Raw genomic sequence first — 20,162 nt, forward strand, 5'->3', positions numbered from 1 at the left:
CACACACGCGCGTGCACACACACACACGCACACACACACACGCACGCACACACACACACACGCACACACACACACACGCACACACACACACGCGTAGAAAACCCAAGACAGACTAAAGAAGCATGTCCACGCCACAGAAAGGGAGGAGGAGAAGGCAACATGTAAGAAAGGGCAGGAAGTCACTGACAAAAGTTCTGGTCCAGAGTCAAAAAAGTTGGCAAGTGGGTGAGCGTAGATTTTTGAAATATTTCGGTGCGGAGGAACAAGGTAAGATAATCCAAAATCCTTTGTTCAAGGAGAGTCAAAGAACACTGCGGCCAGTGTTCCTGTCCCCTCCGGCCCGGCACATAAAGGCAGAGTGCTGTGTTGAAGGCAGGTGACTGGAGAGATGTCCCTGAGACAGCACTGCTGGTTCTTGCTATGCTTCCACACGCTGCCGCCCCACTCCCCATGCCCTGCCCCCTCGGGGAAGGCGAGTGACTAGGGTGACCCAAAGCAAACGTCGCCATGGCCACTCCAGGCAGGGCCTGGTGGAGGGTGTGACCGACTGACTCCAAGGGGCTGTGGTACCAACACCGTCAAATGCCCTGGTCATCTAGATAGACTTCCCCACGCCTGGCCAAGACAACCAGGCACAGATTCAGCAGCCACGGACCCCACTGCCCAGCACCAGGACCCAAACCAACCAGGCGTCAGGTGAAATCAGCTCACTGCGTCAGAAACCAGCAAGCACCCATCGGCCAACCTGAAGATGCAGAACTTCTTACCTTAGTTAAATTTATTCCTATTTTATTGTTTTGATGCTATTGTAAATGGAATTATTAATTTAATTTTTAGATTGTTCATTGCTAGTGTATAGAAATATATCTGGGTTTTCTATGTTTTTAGTACCCATTTTAACTCGTTTCATTTTTCAGTTTATTCAGAATATGGAAGGGGAAAAGAGGTGCTACTGCTTAGGACTCTTTCAGAAACCAACACCTGATAGACATACATTTGCAGCTAAAGACACAGGATGAAGAAGATCGGATAGGAGGAGTGTACACGTCACAGAGGAGATGGATCGTGAATAGAACTTTGGAGAACACCAGTGATTCGGAGGCAGTTAGAAGAAGACATGCCCATGCGTGTGTGGGAGAAGCCACAATCAGAGATGCAGGAGGAAAACTATGTGTTTCAGTTATTTATTGCTACATAAAAAATCTACTACAAATAAAGCTTAAAGGCTTAAAACACCAGCTAGGCCAAGTCTGCTTTTGCCCGTTTCATGCACCAGGCTACTGCCTGACATTGGACAAAGTAGTGTTCCCCAGTATAAAACACGTCTGGCGCCCACCAAGTTAGATTTCTTCTCTGGTCTTTTAGCCCCAAGATGGAAAGGTTCTGAACTAGAGCAGTGGTTTACCAGTAGCGCTCCAGAAAGAAAAAAACCTGATTGTAGCATTTACCAATTTCTGTGGTACAAATACTACCCTCGCGGCTGATTGCAAACTACCAAAGTGCCAACACTGAGTGCACAGTCGGGAGGAGATGCGCCATAGTCCGGCGTTCGACAGCATTTCCCCCACGCAGGTACCACAGGCGCAAAGGACCTTAAGAGCATAGATAGTGGCGGTGAGTTCTAAGTATTTATTACCTGTGTTTTTAACAGAATTTATTTCATTTTAAGTTGATATTTGATTTTTAATAATAGCTGTGTTTAACAATCGGCATGCCAAATTCCTGAATATTAAACAATCAGCTCTCACGAGCCAGCACAAGCCAGCTGCAGCCTGGGCTCCTGGAGGCTTTAGCTAAGGGACACTTTAAGCTAAGGGACACCAGTCCTTGGATAAGGGCAGGAACAGACAAACCTTCCTCAGACTGACTTCTTATGAAAATCTGAGCCAGTCGCTGAATCTGCTTCTTCATCAATAAAGCGATATCATAATATTAATCTCTCAAGGTTGTGATAAAGGTGAGAGATGAACACGGAGTGTCTGATCCACAGCGTTCAAAATACCGGTTTAATATTCTCCTGCATGCTTTCAAGCATGCTTCAGTTTTCTTTGTGCACGGAAAGACAACTAGGAGTGGCGCAGGGTAGAATCGGTCCCCCATGGGGCCTGGCACTTGCGTGGGAAGCAGGTAAGTGCCACTCGTTGCACACCTGCGCAGGCAGGACACGGAACGCCTGCCCAGGAGCCTGGCGGGAGGGGAAGCAGAGAGGAGTGTGTCCCCTCCAAGGCCCTCCTGGCTCCCCTAACGCATCCCTGACAGGCTGCTCAGAAACCTGACAACTCTGCTACCCTCTCAATTTCAACTGTTACCTAAAGGGCGAGCAAGTCTCCCCGAGCACATCACACGATCAGCTTATCGGTCAGCCCGGAGGGCAGAGAGCAGGCCCCGGAGAAATGGCACCTGGGACGGGTCTTTATGGGGCAGAGGGAGGGGGCACTGGGGCAAAGGTTCTGGCGTGAAGCAGGGCCTGCTGGGGACGGTGGGGACGCGAAGGCAGGAAAAGCTACCAGGCCACTGCGAGAGGGAAGGGGCAAGAAGAGACACAGCCGGCTGGGCCCCACCTGCCAGAGCTGTGGGAGCCTCTGATTCCACCTCATCCCGTGAGAAAGCTAACATCCTCTTGGCTTCTCTGTGTCCCCAACGACAAGTGCCAGGGCTACAGCTAATCAAGAAGTAAATGCACAGGGCTGGCACCTGACCCGACTTCAACTCGTTTGTCAGCATTTCACAGCCTTTTTGGAGAGGCCTGTGGACAGAGGAGCTGAGAGGTATAATCCTCCCGCCTGGGAGGCCAGGTGGTTTTTTCCCCCTATTGTACTGGTCACTTACGAATCAGCAGTTGCAACCTGCCAATCATGTTTTAGATGTAAAATCCAGCATTCTGACAACCCCGCAGAAACAGGGTCTAACTGTAGAGAGCGGTGGCCAAGAGTGTGTTGGAAACCTGGCTCTGTGCTCAGCTGGGGGCTCCCTGGGCAAGAACCTGGCTTCCCCAGGCTTCCATTTCCTTCCTGCAAATGGAAGATTCTAGTACCCATCCTGCATGGTTGCTGTGGGAAGGCACATGCAGGTAACCTCTTTGCCCAACAGTAACGTAGTAGGTGCTTAGTAAGTTGGAATGACTAGGGTTACTACTCCTGCCTGCATGACCTTGGGCAAGTTATTTTATCTTTCTGGGGCTTAGTTTCCTCATTTGTGCACTGTGGGTCAGATGATCTCCAGGCGTCTTCTGGATCTAGCATTCTATTATTCCATGACGAACAAGATTCTTTGCCTCAGCTGTGGCCCTGCCTAGCTAAGGAAGAGATCAGGCCACTTGCTTTTGCTGTTGCAATGCTGTGATAGCAAAGACCTTTGACAGCCGAGAAGGCTTGTTCACTCCCTCCCCTTAAACCGAGTTCCAAGGCTGTGGGACAAGGAGCAAACTGGGCTGTTTCTATAAACACAGGATTAGAAATGCGGACAGCGTGCTGAGCAGCCGGACCTGGGTGTATTGAAACCTGCCCAGAAAGGGGCATTGCTAGGATTTGGGCTTCGGTCATGACAGACGTGCCAACATCTGCCAGGGGGCCCAGCACCACCTCCTAGGACTCTACCCGCTAAACAGGCCGGGGGTGGGCAGTGGGGGAGACTGATCTCCACTTTTGGAAGAAAATTTCCCTCTGGACTCTGAATGAGGCAAAAGCTCTTCCTTCCAAATGAGTCCCTGTGAATGATTATCAGACGGGGAGGGAGAGGGCCGGGGGATGAGGTCAATGCCGGGGTCTCCTGGTGGGAGGGCGGAGGCTGAAGGCAGGTGGAACCCCATTAATGCTCTTAGTTCTGCCTAGTATTTCGGGCTGTCCTAATGTCCTTAACTGGGGCACACGATGGGGTGCGGGTGGAACACCTTGAACGCAAAGCAGAGGGAAATTCTCCTTTCCCGAAGACCTGGTCCCTGGGGCAGGGAGCTGTGAAATCCAGGCTGGCTCATTCCCGGAATATCTAGCATCAGCCCCATCTACATCACACATATTTTTAAAATAGGAAATCCTAGGCTTATGTGTAGGGCACATTTTCTATAATCCATATTTTCCCAGAGTCTGATTTGTTTTGGGGCCTCCCCTAATTTCCATTAGCAATTTTCAGATGTCGGTTAAGGAGCTGGTTTCCAGCTGGTAGCAAGCCTTGCTCGTTAAGAATATTCACAAGACCCAGGGCTTTGGATGACAAGTCACAGGGTTTCTCTCACCCTCCCAGCTGGAAGGTCTCTGCTAAATGACAAACTTCCGGAAGTTTTTTCTCCATAGCTTGTACTGGGATAAACTTTCAAGATCTCGTTTCAGTTTTTGTGCTGTCTTTCATGATGTGGTACGAATTCCCTGCCCCCCTCTTCAGTGTAAAAGAAGCATCTGTCACCTCCCAGCTCCAGCCACTCGCCCCAACGACAGGAGCGACCTTTGTGCTCCTCTGTGGCTCTGTCTGCGGCCGGGGCTCGGAGGGGCGAGAGCTGCCCGGGCCTGCGGAGATCATGTGTCCCCACCTAGTACCGGCTCGCTCACTGGTCCCTCCCGCCACAGCCACACTCTCGTGCTAAATGATGACAACACATCAGCACAGGAGCACGGCCTTGTAGAATGATGCCCCATTTCTGTGCAAAGTGTGCCCACGAGGCCTCCAAATGCGGCTCTCACTAACCAGAGGGACACTCATTTGCACAGTTCTGTTATCTGGGTAAAAACAAAAGAAGGCGAGTGGATTGATTTTCCAGGGTTGCCATAACAACATACCACAGACCGGCTGGCTTAGACAACAGGAATTATTCTCTTCCAGCTGTGGAGGCCAGAAGTCCAGGGCCAGGGCGTGGGCAGCTTTGGTTTCTCCTGAGGCCCGTTTCCTTGGCTTGCGGATGGCCCCTGCCCGGCGAGGACGCTCGGTGGTCTTTTCTCTGTGCACACGCAGCCTGCTGCCGTGTCTTCCGATGAGGACGCCGGTCAGATTGGATGAGAGCCCGTCCTCGTGCCTCGTGTTAGCTTAGCCACCGCTTTAAAGGTCCCCTCTCTACATCCAGTCGCATTCTAAGGGACTGGGGGTGAGGGCTTCGACACGAGAATTTAGGGAGTGTCACACTTCAGCCCCATAACCGCGAGGCTTTCCTGCTTCTTGTTGCAGCTGATGTCAAGGAGGAAGCAGAGGAACAAGAGGACATACACTAGAATTTCAAAGGGTATAAAATTTCAGAGGGATATAAAAATACGAGAACTGTGGTAAGAATGCAAAATAAGAAGAGAAGTTAAAAGAACTGCAACCACTGGGCCTGAAGCAGAGGGGCTGACTTTCTCCTCTGGCGGTCGGGGCGGCAGACGGCGGCGCGCTCGGCGCAGCTGGGTGCGCGGGAAGACGTCTCTGTGCGCTGCCGTCGCATTTGCTGCCGTTTGCTCGGTAAAGAGAGGAAATATAACTAAACGCCCAATCCAGCTTAAACGTTAGTCCAAATCCATAGTTTCGCTGGTCCCTTTTGGGTCCCGCTCAGGGCTACTTCCTTCTGTCGGCTTCTCCTCTCCCTCTCAGGAGCTGTCTGAGCCCATGGCCCACAGCTCCGTCAGGGGAAGAAGGTACCTTGGCTTTGAGCAGGTCCTTGGGAGGGTGTTTGACCCCGGGGGTGAGTGACGCCCTCTGCTGATGTCCACACCTGGCAGAGCTCCCGGCCCGGGCTTCCTCTTTTTTGCCCCCGACCTCTCACCTTACCGCAGCTCCCTCTGGAGCGAAAGACCCACTAGAGTTCGGCCCACCCTCCCTCTGCCTTCCTGAGGCAGGGGGACATCAGGGCTGTCTCCCTGGACCTCAGAGGGGACCATGGAGTAGCCTCTCTCACTGCCCGGCAGCCGCCCCCGCTTTGTCCGGCCTCTCCCTGCTGCAGGTCGCAGAGGAGAGCCTGCCTCAGACTGCGCCTCCCAGCGTCCCACCCAGGGAGCGCAGCCCTGTCCCCTGCGGGGCACTCGGCTCCTCCAGCGGCCTTTCAGAGGGTGTCGGAGCGCACATCTCACGCTCCCCTCCTGCTCGGCTTTGTTCCTGGCCTCCTCTTCCCACAGCCCCCAGGACAAGAAGGGGCAGCAAATTCATTCACTTCCTCTGCTTGACGATTTCCTTATTCCTGATGTCAGAGTCCAGGCTAAACCTAAATGTAAGCAGAGTTATCTTCTCTATGGTGCAGGAGAAACTCTACGATCTGGACCAACTGGGAGCTCAAATGATTCAGAAAATCCTTTCTCTCGCTCCAGACCCAGCGCTCAAGTCATTGTCTTGCTTTGAAATCCTATTTTGAACGTCAGAAACTGAATGCTGACTCTCTTTCTCTTTGAATTCCTTCCGGAGCCATTCTGATCACTTCCTCCCCTTCGCCAGAGAAAAGGATTCCTCCAGCCAGCAGCGAAAACTCGAAAAAGGAAGGCACACTACCCCCCAGTCAGTAGGCCCCTTGCCATGGTTTGTGTGCTTCTTGGTGGGCAGGGACAATTCCCCCAAAGCTCTTGCTTCATATTTTTTTTAGAGAGGGGAAAAGGAAGGAAGGAAATTAATATTTCAAAGATCATAACTAACTGTTCCGTGATTTGCTAGGGTAGAACAAGGAAAACTTGGTTTAAACAGAAATGGAATCAAGTTGACTGAAGAGGAGCTAAAAAGAAAAAAGAAAAAGAAAATGTAAAAAATCGAAATGGAAAATGTTTTGAGTAGTATGAGACAGGCTGCACGTATAACCATACTTGGGATCTGGAATAAGGAAGCATAAATCATGGCGAAGATGAAGGGATGAAGTCAGAGACTTCGCAAATCCCTCCTAAATGACACTCCTGTTCTCCTCACCCCGAGAAAGCCCAGAACCGCTGCCAGAGCCGTGCTTCCCGGGCCGGTGTTCGCCTGCGGTCAGAGGGGCTCGTCAGCCTGAGCTCCTGGGCCACCCTCAGCATCGCGGCTCCTGTGAGAGCCAGAATATTATGGGGCCGAGAAGTCCTGGGCTCTACACGGCGTCTGTGAAATCCTTCCCAGCAAGGCCACTGCCGCTCGGCAAACTGCGGGAGGCGAGAAGCTTCTGGGAAGAAGAAAATCCAAAAGGCAACAGAGCTTCCTCTACCCCTGGAGATGAGGAAGCTGCAGGAGCTGAAGGGACTTTGGGGCCTGCTTGCTGGCTCCATGGAACCTGCTAGACAGGCCTCCTGGGGAAAAGGTGCCTTGTGGTAACAGAGCCGGCACCTAGCATAGGGCCTGGCACGTGGCAAGTTGTGAGTCAATGGTGGCTGTTTTCATGACTGCCATTATTTTTAATGAAAACCCAAAGAAACAATACAGGAAAGGCAGAGTGGAAAAACCTGCAAGAGGATCTCTGGTGTATAAAATAAGCAAAAAAATCACTGTATATGGCTTTTTTCCTCCTTCTGGGTAAAACCAAGGAGCAAGGGAACGATTCTGAAGTCACAGTCTATGTTGTCAAAAAGCAGCATCATGGGACTAGGATCATCTGGGTTTTTACTGAGAAAATGATGGGGATATTTGACTCCCACGCTGTAGGGTAAGGGTCAGATGCTGAGGGCCCAGCCCTTCTGCTGTGCTCTGGTGACCCCAGAAAAGTCAGACCCCTCGGGCCGAGTGATTCAGGGCAAGGTATGCACAGTCCTGAGTGGGACAACTCTGGGGGAAGCACAGAATGGAAAATTTCCATGTTTATTGCGGCTTCCCAACTAGTCCGTTAAAATGAACAAAAGGGACAGAAACAAAGCAGACCCGGAGCAGCAGCAGGAGAGTCAGAGAAGTCAGGGACCCGAGAAGTAGAGTTGAGAAAAAAAGACGCTTGTGTTAAAATCATGATCACTGTGATTCAGCAGCTCAAGAACTCTTTGCAGTCACCACCTCCCTGTCTCCAGATAAGGAAACCGAGGCTCATAAATCAGATTCCTTGCGCAAGCCCACAGTTAACAAATCTGAATCTCTCTGCTTCAGTTCAGCACTCTTTTCATATCCAGGGATTGGAGAGAAGACCCTTAGAGGAAGAACCAAGTAGGGGAGGGAAAAAAAAGGTCATTTCTATCCAAGTCCCAAGATCCATGACTGGCTTAGCTGGCAACGTGCAGCTTTGTGAAAGGAAACTCGACTCCAAGAACTGCAGCCAGGAGAAGTCCTGGAGATGGAGGCCAAATGTTAGAACAACAAGAGGCTGGAGTTGAGCAATGGATGGCAGGAGTCCAGGCACCGGAAGGGGCACATGCACCTGCCCAGGTGCTGGAGCGTGACGGGCTGGCGCAGGCCCGAGCCCCACAGGGGAGATGCTGGGAGAGGGCAGAGCAGAGGGCTTGGATTGTAAACACTGTCCAAGTTTCTGGCATGTCAGTGGATGTTCTTTTTTTATTCCTTGCTGCCCAGGATCTAAATCCCCGTCCTAATTTTGAGGAATCCCCCAGTGTGAGTCAGAGCATTCTTCTGGCACCAGCATCTCAAGAGTTAACCATAGGCAAGGGAGCCCAGTGTAATTATGCTGAATCTTCTGCTTGTTAGCCAACACATGCACGGTACAGAAGCTAAAAGGCTAAAACTCTTGCCCTCTTGTCCCTGGCTGCCAAAGAGACCACATAGGTTCAAGGGCACCACCATCCAGGACTCTGAACCACGAAAAATCATAGGAACAGTGATATTTGGATCCGTGGTGGTGGCTGAAGTGGGCTAACATTAAGATCAGTGTCCAAGGATGGTGACCTCGGTTGGCAATGGTGGCGACATCCTGGCCACATAGTGTCTGCTGATTTCTAAGCCTGCTTCTCATGCCTTCTTACTGATTCTGTGTGCAACCTTTCAATAAATTCCTTTTATTATTACCTGGTTGATACAGATGCCATTTCTCACCTGCAACAGGAAAAGCCAAGGAGTTTCAGGAAGCCAGCACTCACCTAGATTGTGAATGTTACAAACGCAGAAAACGTAATAGCACATACGACAGAAGATTTTAAAAAGTTCGCAACAGAACACATGCTGGGGAAAACCGCCTGTCAAGCTTGCCTTCCGTGATGCCGGGACGGAGCTCTGGCTGCACTGCTGGTCACTGCGGGCCTGCTGCTGCTCTCTGTGCAGAGCAGACCTGTGTTCCAGCGGAAGGATTAGACACTTGCCCAGGGTCACATAGGTAGCCAAGTGACAGAATGCTTGGAAGCGATGGGGTTCACTTGGGCCTTGAAATGTCAGGAAGAAAAGGGCTTTGGTGCCTTTTAAAAAGAGGCATTAGATGTTAAAGGTCTGGTCTGGGTTATAAAACCTGCACCAGGGACTTCCTCAGTTCGATAAACAATGAAGCATTGATTGAGGGAGGGGGGAGTTTGAGAGCTGTTTCCTGATTGGAACCAGGAAGGCGACCCTGGGATTTGTAAGCCACGCTAAGAAAGTTACAGAGATACACTCTCCCTGCTTTGCTCTGATCATGAGAGAGGAAGAGGGAACATGCATGGTGGATTTGGAGAAATACCCTCTGATCTTCTGTTAGGCCACTTTCGAGGGCCCGGCCTCGGCTCCTCTTTCCTTCTTTGCGACAAACCCCAGGAACTCATCCTGTTTCCATTCCTTCCCCTACGCTGCCTTCACCCGCCCTATGCCCTGGAGTTCTCACTGCTCCTCCACTCCACCCCAAAATGGTTGCAGAGTAAGCTCTCATTCTAGCTGTCCCCAAGAACAAATGCACATCTTTATTCTTTTAAGGGCTCTCTTTTTAAGAATTCCAGAAAAACAAGGGGACTAGAAAAATACAAAGGGGTTAGTTGCAAAGCTTAAGAATCTTATACGATTCACATAGTCATGGTTTTGCATGCTGAGCCAATACTAACTACAGGTATCACTTACCAGACATTTAGTATTTACCAGGCACTGGGCTAAGAGTTTCAGCAGGTGTTATCTCATTTTATATTCCTGTGCATTTTATTAATGGATCTGAGACCAAGAGAGATTAAGGAATTTTCCAAGGTCACGTGGCGGTTAGCTGCAGAATTGGAATTTGAACCCACATCTATCTGACTCTATATCTGATGCTCTTCTTTTTAACTTAATTTAATTTACATAATGCTCACTTCCATCCTTGTCCACTCTCCTCATCCCTTCTCCCCATTATAGGTAATAATTTCTATTAATTTCTGATTTATCTTTCCAGTGTTTCTTTTTGAGAATACACCTACACACACAAAGATTAAAGCTAGTGTCCTTTATGCCATGCAATGTCCAGTTGAATACTTACAATTTTTTTTTTTAAATCAATTTAGTCAGAAGGAAAGAGTTCTCCAGAGCCATATAAGGGCACTTGTAGGAAGTGAATGCTTCTTTAGGTGGTTGAAAACAGATACACACAGAATTTTCAACATTATTTAGTCATATTAGTGCTTGGACATCAGAAAACAAAAGTGTGGGCAAATGAAAAGTTTCCCTAACATAAAAGACTAATCAGTAAAAACCTGGTTCAGGCCTGGTGCTCGTGTGGCCGAACCTCCGCAGAGGCACAGACAAGGAAGCGTATTCCTGTAACCCAAAGTAATAAACACCGAGTTTCAATCTTCACTCATATCTCACAAAGAACAGCAACAGAAACACAATTCATAAGCCCCATCAAATTTCTCAAATCCAGACCCCCCCTCCCCATTCAGCCTGCAATGTTTTCCTTCCTCACGGTCTTTCTCACTCTCCCCAGCTGTTTATTACACAGACCAATGTAGCTTCTCTTGCTAAGTCTTCTCCCCTTTCATTGCACTTCTCTGATCCTGCCTATTTCTACCTATTGGCCTTATTCCTTCTGAAACTGAGCTGGTGATGATTCTTCCCTAGTGGGTAAGAGAGCAGGTTACTTTAATACAGTAATGCATCTTTGATAACAATTGCAGTTTAGTAGAGAAACATCAGGTACATCTCCAGCAAGGAGAAAGAAACCACACCAATATTTGAGGAGGGAAACTTTAATATAAAGAATTGTTCACTAGGAGAAACTGATTAACCATTGAAAGGAGTAAGAGAGGCCTCCCAGGGGTTCAGAAGTAGCTGGTGCAGTAAAAAGAAGCTTCTCCCTCTGGCCTAAAGAGAATAGACCAAGAAGGAATTAAGGGCTTAGGAGACGTCTTCAAGACGCTTTGGCTACAAGAACACACACCTGCCAGTGGTATGAACTGGCCAGAGAGCACAGGCTAGAGCTGGTCTCTAGATGCAGCCTCTATTGTCAGAAGGTGTGGGCAGATCAGATCTGCTTGGAAGCCACAGGCGGGAGAGCAAGGTGTTCGGGTGCAGCAGAAGCTTGTCCACAGGAGTTGTTGGGCTCCCGTGCCGAATAATGGTAATGGAGGGCCAGACCCTAGAAGGGAACTATCTTTCGGCAGCTCTGTCCTTTCAGTGTCACTCCAGTGCCTTATTGATGAAACCTGACATTCTGCCAGCTGGAAAAGGAGGAATGTTTACAGGGTCTGGCTCTGTTATCACACAGCTATGTAACTGGAGCTGAGAGACAACACACTACAACTGGCCCTGCCTCAGAGTGGATGCAGCTATAAACCACCTACAGCCTTCCTGGGTGTGTTTTAGTTGAATATCACCCTTGAGTTGTACAAAGATGTTGCATTTCTCTAAATTTCGTCTCAGCTTTCTGCTATATCCCGAGTTCTGATGATGGAAAAATCCAGGCATAGTCTGTATTCAAAATCAAAAAGACCCGACAGGGACACAGCAGGTGATCGGGCGGGGTGGGGACAAGGGATCCAAAGGATAATTTTTATTGTAGCCATTTATGAATTACCAGTTGTGGACCAAACATTGTACTGGAAAACTTGCATGTATTATCTCACTTAAAGCTTGTAGCAATCTTAGGAGGCTGATGTTATCATTCCTGTTATTCGCATTGAGAATACTAGGCTTCACCAAGCCTAGGTAACTTAATGAAGTCACACGGCCAGTAACTGGTGGAAAAGGGGATATGAGTTCAGGTCAGCTTGATCTTCACCAAAGCCTGCTTGATCTAGCTGTTTCTTAGGCAGACATCTAAATGCCTTTCAATCTGTAAGTTGTTGCTTCACGTGTTTCAAGGCTATCTTATTAGGTGCATATTTGTTCATGATTCTTGATCTTGAACACATGATTCTTGGTTCTTTTAACCAACATTTCATGTGTTCCTCATCCCTTATGATTATTTTTCATCATAAATTCTATTTTATTTATTATTAAAATTGCTACCTTAGCTTTCTATATTGCCCAGGCTGGTCTCGAACTCCTGGCCTCAAGTGATCCTCCCACTTCAGCCTCCCAAAGTGCTGAGGTTACAGGCGTGAGCCACCGTGCCTGGCCAGGGACCTATTCTTAGAAGGGTGAAATGCAAGATGGGAGTCACATCATGGGGGCACAGGCAAGATTAGAGTTACTATAGCCAGAGACAAAGTCAAATGAAGTAAATTTGAAAAAACATGGTGTCTACAAATGTTAAAATATTTATGATTATATATTCTAATATCAATGGGCTTCTTGAGCAGGTGTGCTAAATGTTTTTCTCAGCAAGGCATTCCAAAACAATAGCTTCCTTCTTCCAGTGCTGCGTTTTTTCCAACCTGTCTTCATGACGTTTGTATTTGATTCCTTTAAATCAGATTCCTTTAAAACGATTGAACAAAACAGCTTCCAACCACAAGTTAAATCTAGTAACCACTCTTCTACTGGACGATTGAATTACTTAACCAGCTTTCTCCTCCCAGCCCGGTGCCTACTCCCTGACATCAGAGCCACTCCTCTCATCCGCAAAAGGGAATCATGTCACTAAACACTGTACTTCTAGAGTTATTCATCACAGAAAGAGAACCGGAAAGACTGGCAACGGGAAGGTCTCAAAGAGTCATCCGTTCAGCTGCTTTATTATTGTCCTCTGGTAGCCTCTCAGCTTACGCAACGTCCCAGACACTGAAGTTTGGAGCTCTGTTGACTCTTGCTTTGGTTCACTAACTAAGAAAAGGTTACTTTGCATCTTTTCCAGTGGTTACAGTCCCTCACAAAGAGAGAGCATTTTCCAGCCTATGAAACAGTTTTACATATATTACGCCATTTAGGGTCTTCCATTGCACGCCAGACTGGCACTTTACACTTGGGGACATGGAGGCTTAGAATGGTAGAGTACATTTTTGAGATTACACAGCTAGTCAGTGACTGAACAGGGACTCAAACCCAGGATTTCTGACTCCTGAGTTCAGTACTCTTTTCACTTTTCACTGTTTCCTCCTCTGCTTCAGTGATTTTTTTTTTTTTTTTTTTTTTTTTTTGAGACAGAGTCTCACTCTGTTGCCCAGGCTAGAGTGAGTGCCGTGGCGTCAGCCTAGCTCACAGCAACCTCAAACTCCTGAGCTCAAGCGATCCTCCTGTCTCAGCCTCCCGAGTAGCTGGGACTACAGGCATGCACCACCATGCCCGGCTAATTTTTTCTATATATATTTTTAGCTGTCCATATAATTTCTTTCTATTTTTAGTAGAGATGGGGTCTCGCTCTTGCTCAGGCTGGTCTCGAACTCCTGAGCTCAAACGATCCGCCCACCTCGGCCTCCCAGAGTGCTAGGATTACAGGCGTGAGCCACCGCGCCTGGCCTGCTTCAGTGATTTTGTCCTCTGTACCCCCTCAGCCCCTGCCACGGTTACGCCATAGACCTTGTTGTTACTAACAATCTATTTACAGTCTTAGTGTTACACATTTCAACTCTCATCCCCTTTTATCTTTTCAGTTCTTCTTCTTCTTCTTCTTTTTTTTTTTTTTTTTGTATGACACAGGGTCTCATTCTGTTGCCCAGGCTGGAGGGCAGTGGCATGATCATAGCTCACTGCAATCTCTAACTCCCAGGCTCAAGAGATCCTCCTGCCTCCACCTCCCAAGCAGCTAGGACTATAGACGAGCACCACCACACCTGGCTAATATTTGTTATTTTTGGTAGAGCTGGGGTCTCACTGAGTTGCCCGGGCTAGCCTCGAACATCTGGCCTCAAGTGATCCTCCCACCTTGGCCTTCTAAAGTGCTGGGATCACAGGCATGAGCCACCACACCTGGCCTCCAGTGCACGCGCGCTCTCTCTCTCTCTCTCTCTCTCCCCCGAGTCCAGCAATTCTTTTTATCCTTCAGTCTTTATCGGGGTATGATTGGCAAACAGAAATTGTATACAATTAAGGTGTTCAACTTGATATTTTGACAAACAATTCTTTAGCCCCACCAGGGCCTATGATCCGTCAGTCATACCACCTCCTCTTCACCAGATAGTCTCTCCTTCCCTCAGATTCCAGGGTACATTCTTGGCATCATTCCCTTATGTACATCTTGCCTCTGTCTTCTCCCTGGTGGAATATAATAATATAATTCACCACCAATGTGGCAACTGCCCCTGGGTAGCTGAGTGTGGCCAGACGTGTGTGCACACACACTGGTTCATTATGGGTCCCTAAGAATTTTCTCCCATAAATAGCATCCTTCTTTCCCATCCAGGTTCTCAACAAGTTGAGAAAGAGCACAAAGTAAACAGGGAGCCCAAAACTCACCTTTCTTGCTGATAGAGACCAGCTGAGAAGACAGGCTTTAGGTCTGTTGGTCGGCACCCACCCAGCCCCGGCAGCAGTAGCAGTACTGGATCAGGGCTCTGCCTTAAATTATTTCCATAATCCGACCTTTCCTCACCATCTCCATCACTACTGCTGGGAGCATGCCAGCCTCCTCCCTGCCCTGGCCTAAATGTCCCCACACCTCCAGCCTTGGCCCCACTCCTCTCTTCTCATAACAGTCAGGGGGAGCCCTTTCATCCATGGTTCCTGACCCTGACTTCACATTAAAATCAAGTTTTAATTTTTTTTTTTTTTTTTGAGACAGAGTCTCACTCTGTTGCCCGGGCTAGAGTGCCGTGGCATCAGCCTAGCTCACAGCAACCTCAAACTCCTGGGCTAAAGTGATCCTTCTGCCTCAGTGTCCTGAATAGCTGGGACTACAGCATGTGCCACCATGCCCAGCTAATTTTTCTATTTTTAGTAGAGATAGGGTCTCACTCTTACTCAGGCTGGTCTTGAACTCCCGAACTCAAGTGATCCTCCCACCTTGGCTTCCCAGAAGTTTTAAAATTTTGATGTCCAGAACTCACCAATGAACTTGGAATCTCTGAGGGTGGGAGGACTCAGGCATCATGATTTTTTTAGAAGCTTCTCAGGAGACCCACTGTGCAACCAAGGTTGAGAACCACTTCTGGCAGATATGTCACGTCTCTGTTCAAACCCTCCTGTGACTTCCCATCTCACTCAGAGCGAGAAGCAAAGCCCTTTAAAAGGCCTACAGAGTTGCAGATGGTCCCACCCTCCCAAAACTCTCCAACCTCATCCCTGGCCACACTGGCCTCCTCTCTCCTCCTCAGTCACACGAAGCATCCTCATCCTTGGGGTCTTCACACTTGCTGTTCCCTCTGCCTAGAAAGCCCTCAAGACACTCACTCTCCCACTTCCTTCAGGTCTCTGTTAACGTATCTCTTTGTTAAGAGGCCTTTCCCAAGCGTTCTGTCTAACAGAATACACTGCACACACACACTGCATCCCAGCATTCTCTGTCTCCATTACCCTGCTTCATTTTTCTTCACTGCACTATTAGCCATTGACTCTCACCCCCAGTACATAACCTCCATCAAAGCAGAAAGTTTTCCTGATTTGTTCAGATATATTCCCAGTGCCTAAAACAGTGCGTGACACAGAGTAGGAGCTAGGAGTGAATGAATGAATGAACCTTCATTCTCTTGCAAAAATGTCAAGCTCAAACACATTGTTTTCTTCTTGGTCTGAGACTAAACAAGTTCTCATCAACCAAGATAAATCCAACTGAGAATACCAGGTATGACTTTTAATTTGCTAAGAAAAAATATTAGTGGATAAGAAAGCTATTACCCTCCCTCCTCCCTCTTTTTCCCACTTCCTGGGGCCTATTCTGAGATCTCTGAAACAAGATGAACTTTAAGCAAAGAAAGCCGAATTAAGCCTGGAGAGTCCCCATGGGTGAAGTGACCTGCCCAGTTTGGCTTTGTCCCCAAAAATGTGACTGTTGAGAGGCATCTCCTGCAGGGTTCCATCACACTGGAGGAAGCCATGAGACCCCAGTCCAGAGCCCACAGCAAAATCAAAAACGGGAGAGAGGAGGACCAAGGACAAAGTCCACAATGGGCCATCATGTGCCTGTCATTACCAGAATAACCAGGCTCTTGATTTGCAAAGAGAGAGAGGCAGAGGAGGAATGGAAAGAAGGAAATGAATTTTTATTTAATGTATGTTAAAAGACTTCGTTTTTATTTTTAAAGAGCACTTTTATGTTCACAGCAAAATTGAGAAGGAACGGAGGTATCCCATATACCCCCACTCTCTCCCCTGCTATCAACATCCTGCACCAGAGAGGCACATCTGTCACAGTGACGCGCCTACACCCTCCACTGACACGTCATTGTCGCCCAGCGTCAACAGTTTACATCAGGCTCCCTCTCATGTTGCACATTCCATGGGTTTGGACAAAGGTACAATGGCCTGTGTCTGCCATCACGGTATCCAGGGGAGTATTTCACTGCCCTAAACATCCATTTATTTTTAAATATATTTTTCTTATAAGTAACATATTGGAGAAATTTAGGAAAGTCTTAAAAGTAAAATGAGGTAAGTAGTTTTTCATAATCCCACTCCCCAGATATAACAACTGATCAAAATTTTATGAGTTTCTCTACAGTCTCCTTCTTATGTACTTCCTGTTTGTTACTCATGTGCGCAACATCGACGGCCTCCCTTTCATCAGCCATTTCTGATGCTTTCCACAGGAGGCGGCTCCAAAGTTTGCGCCCAGATGGATGGCCAATTTTAAGGCATTTTGAGATGCATTTGCCAAGTTGCTTTGCAAACAAGTTTGTACTAATTTACATTTCCTCCAACAGGGCCTGAGAGTACATGCCATGCCTCGCCCGGCCTCCCCCCCGCCTCGCTCCGCCCCCGCCCCACCCCGCCCGGCCTCGCCCCGCCCCGCCCGGCCTCGCCCCGCCCCCGCTCCCCCCAGCGTCGCCCGGCCCCGCCTCGCCCCGCAACCCCCCCCCCACCGCGTCGCCCCGCCCGGACCCTCCCCCGCACCACCCGGCCTCCCCCCTCGCCCCGCCCCCGCCCCCGCCCCCGCCTCGCCAGGCCTAGCCCCGCCCCACCCGGCCTCGCCTGGACCCTCCCCGGCTCCACCCGACCTCCCCCCCCGCCCCCGCCCCCGCCCCCGCCTCGCCGGGTCCGGCCTCGCCCCGCCCCGCCTCTGCTGACCAAAGGCACCTAGAAAACATTTTAATCAAGACAGTGTGTAAAAGGACAAAATCAATGGGCACTACCCTCTGACCACCTTCAACTTCCCGGAGAGGCAGTGAAAAAGCAAAGCATAACATTTGACAGATTGAGATGCCTCTTAGTCTAAAAAACATGCTTCCTGTCACCTGCCTAGGAGTTTTAGAATCCCTATTCACCTGCTCCCCAGCTCTCTTACCACTGCGGTCCCCACCCCCAAGCAGTGGCCTGTCAGGGACTGGGCCACTGAGCTCCTCCACACCCCACCCCCTTCCGCGACACTTACGAGCCAGCCTCGCGGCGGGAGGCCAGCGAGCGTCGTCTGTGTTCACAGCCGTTCCCGCCACTCGCGTCACCGCCTGAGCCCCGCCTCCTCCCCACCCCACCAACCAGGTCTGTGGAAAAATTGTCTTCCATGAAACCAGTCCCTGGTGCCAGAAAGGTTGGGGACCGCTGTCAGACTTCTCAGATCTGTGGACAATCAAACCCGTGCCCCAAGGGCTTCTCTTCTTCCCTAAAGCCAAATTAACTCTCTGCGTCTTCTCTGTGATGTCCCTGTCCGCTCCTGGGTGATCTCCCGAGCTCACAGCCCCTTCCCGGGCGCAGCCGCCGCGTTCTCACAGCGGCGCATTCGGCCTCTCCCGCTGGTGACGATGACAGTGACGGTGTCACCGCTCTGGGCAGCAGCGCCCGACATTGACTGAGCTTCCCGTTGACGACACTCGGCGTTATTCCTGTGACCCTCACGGCTACCCTGCGGCGTGCACACTGCTATTGTACCCATTGTACAGATTGAGGAGATTTAGGAAGGAAGGTTCACTTAGGTCACTTAACTGCGAAATGTCAGAGCCACCCGTAGAGCTCTGTCTGACTCCGAAAATGTGTTCTTAAACTTTCCCCTGGCTTTTTAACGTGTCTGTTCAAGTGTTCCCAACATTTTCACCCTTCCAGGCTCACCTTGTCTTTAACAACACAGTAATCACGATAATATCTTGAAACCACATCCTATGTACTTGCATAAAATCTATTTCCTTCCCGAAGATTTCTCAAGATCTTAGGGGAGCCGGACACCGTCACCCCTTACCGAGACAGCTGCTCCCAGCCGCTCTGTGGACTGGTTCTGCCTTCTCGTACCTCTCTCCGGGAGGTGGTTCCCCTCAAACACCCCAGCGCCACTTCTCCCCAGTGTACGCACAGCCTCACTCTTCCCTCGTCCTTCACGACACTGCTGTACTCGGAGCCGGAAACAGACTGCTTTGTGGACGGCTGGGCGGGAGCGCGTGATGCCGCGCAGCACGCGAGGGCCGCGACGGGCTGCCGGACTCCCTGCTGCGGGGGCCGCGGCAGGACGGCAGGACGCGTCAGGAGCGAAGGCCCCGGAGCCCCCGGCCCACCTTCCACAAAAGAGCCCGTTCTCAGTGGGGGGCCATAGTGGTTATTCCCAGCTGGCCTCTGTTCTGATTGGTCAGAGTTCATACTTGTCTCTGCTCTGATTGGTCAGTTTTTGGTGTCTATCATGCCAGTCATTAAATGTCTTGAATGTCACTCTCTGTGTAAATTGCTTAAACATTGTTGTGTCTCAGTTTCCCCATCTTTTTGCCAGAGGCCACGAAGTCCTTTGGGTTTGGAGTAGGGGAGGCTACTAATTTGGGGATTGGTGTCTGAGGATGGATGAGAGACAGCTTAGAAAACGAGAGAGCCCTGAATTTGCTGCTGGAAGTCAGCCCATCCGCCACACAAGCCACGGCCAATCTCGTGGAACTGGGCTCTGGATGTCGCCATAAATCCACACGACTGTTTGTGGACAATTACAACGTAATGAGGGCAAAACTCATGTGAGGTTACTGCTATAAAAACTCACCGACACTCCTTACAGGAAAATAGTTTACTGTCACCTGCCCAAAGTGAGTGAGTTTCAGATAAGTGAGCATCAGAGGGGTCTATGGAAATAAGAAAAGGGAAGATTTTCTGAGAAATTGACAGAATTATAAAAAGCTGCTGCTTTAGGACCAAGCTCACCTAAGAGGAAGAACTCACAGTAGACTTAACTACATAAAAAATATAAATTATTTTATTTAAAAAGGTCACTAAAAGGTGAACCTTAAGCTACAAATATATATATTATAAAATGTGGCAACAGAGGGTTTAATCTCTTTAGTATGCAACTCATACTAGTTAGTAATGTTTGGAGGAGAAGCAGTAGCATTTGGATTGTCACTTATCACTCATTCCTGGCCACCGTATCTAGGAGTATCCCCACCCCTAACACCCTCCCCTCTCTGACTTTCTTGTTCTTTTTAGCACCTATCACTCATCCAACAGATTATATATTTTATTGTCTAGTGTCTATGTCCAACACTGGAATGACATTTTTAGTATTAATACTTCATTTTTCATTTTTTATTGTGGTAAAATATACATAGCATAAAACTTACCATTCTTACCCCCCTTTTTTTTTTTTTGAGAGAGGGTCTCACTCTGTTGCCCAGGCTAGAGTGCAGTGATGTCACCATAACTCACAGCAACCTCAGACTCCTGGGCTCAAATGCCTCAGCCTCCTGAGTAGCTGGGACTACAGGCATGAGCCATGATGCCCAGCTAATTTTTCTATTTTTTGCAGAGATGGGTCTCACCATGTTGCTGAGGCTGGTCTTGAACTCCTGGCCTTAAGTGATCCTCCCGCCTTGGCCTCCCAAAGTGCTAGGATTACAGGTGTGAGCCACCAAACCCAGCCCATTGTTACCATTTTTAAGTGTACAGTTCAGTGGCGTTAAGTACATTGACATTGTTGTGCAGCTGTCACCACCGTCCATCTCCAGAATATTTTTCATCATCTCAAA

The sequence above is a fragment of the Eulemur rufifrons genome, chromosome 19, assembly GCF_041146395.1.
Source record: "Eulemur rufifrons isolate Redbay chromosome 19, OSU_ERuf_1, whole genome shotgun sequence".
NCBI lineage: Eukaryota > Metazoa > Chordata > Mammalia > Primates > Lemuridae > Eulemur > Eulemur rufifrons.